Below are 1,507 nucleotides of genomic sequence, written 5' to 3'. Positions count from 1 at the left end.
TACCTAGGGTTGAAGAATGCTTCTCCCCTATCTTCATAGGGCCGGAGAATGTTGCTCCCCTCTTGATATTTGTAAAGTATAACCGTGTTAGCATCATACCCTCAAGCAAGCCAGCTTGATGGGAATGCCATTCTTCATTTTGGACAATGAGTTGAGAATGTACTTGGGGTGTACAACCCAAGTTGATTATGATGAAGGTGTTCTACCACTAATGGAAATATCAGTAGGAAATAGGATAGGTTGAGATAACCCTATGAGATTTCAGGTTGATATTGAGCTCCTTGATGGGATCCCCGGATCAGGATACACTCCCCTCTATGTTTGGATATCATATTGCTAAGATATGTGGTTGTAGATGTATAGCTCCCCCATGAGATTTTGGGTCAAGATGTGTTCCCCATTGAGATTCCAGGGTTGAGGGTGTGTTCCCCTATGAGGAAAGTTATCCTATTGCTCAATATAAGGTGATAGTTATATGTTCCCCTATATGAGATGATTTGGGGTAAGAGTTTCCCATAGGACCTTCCCCACTATCATAAATATGAGGTGAGAGTGTCCCATAGGACCTTCCTCATTGTCATTGGATTTTTGGTTGACTAGTAGCTCCCCGATATGGTTCTAGGTTGAGACATGCTCCTTGATGATATGATTTTCAATGATGATGTGCATCATAGATCTTACTTCCCTCTCGTGTTTCTGAGTAGCATCATGATGATATTTCCAGGTAGTAGCCCGCTAGTAGAGATTCCAGATAGCAGCATGATGGATAGCGAATGGTAGATTGAGCTCCCCTCCAGTAACAAAATCTTCTTCTTTTAAAGCAGAAAATGCTTTAGAAGTTAGAGTTGAGAAAAGATAATCAAGCATTACAACTTCACAAGACACAAATATATGGTCAAGAATGAACAATAAAGAGATAAACAATAATAAGCAAAGGATAGATAGAGATGTACAATGATGACTTGTGATTATGAGTCAATTGATATGGGCATGGTGTAAGACTACATGAAAGAGATGAACTGTGATGATACGTGATGAAAGTCAAAGATTCCAGAATGGCATATTGTTTGATGGATAGATATTGGTTGGTGGAATTCTCCCTAGTTGAGAGGGAGTGTTCATTTTTTTAACTGGGGAAAAATTCCACCTTGGGAAACTAAAATGACCGAGATAATGATTTCATTAGATTCCCATTTTCAAGAGGACCTAAATCGACCTAAAGATCACCCAATTTCATCAAGTGGAAGTTAAGTTATGAATTATTTTATTCACATGTGTATTATGGAATGGGTCGGCCCTAAGCACATGAGTAACTGCTTGGCTTAGTCTTAACCCCATGTGACCCCTTAGGAAATCCTATAAGTAGAAGAAACCTCAAGATCATTTGGACACACACATATTCTCTTCTCTTTTGTGTTGGTTCACATAGGTTTGACGTAAGGAATTCGCTCAAGGGTCCGAGATAATAGACGAAAGGTTCGCTCTAGGTTACTGTCTTCTGGATTTC

The sequence above is a fragment of the Pinus tabuliformis genome, chromosome 5_1, assembly GCF_031772625.1.
Source record: "Pinus tabuliformis cultivar Carrire ecotype Pingquan chromosome 5_1, CPIR1, whole genome shotgun sequence".
Taxonomy (NCBI): Eukaryota; Viridiplantae; Streptophyta; class Pinopsida; order Pinales; family Pinaceae; genus Pinus; species Pinus tabuliformis.
Note: the sequence above shows the minus strand (reverse complement) of the source record.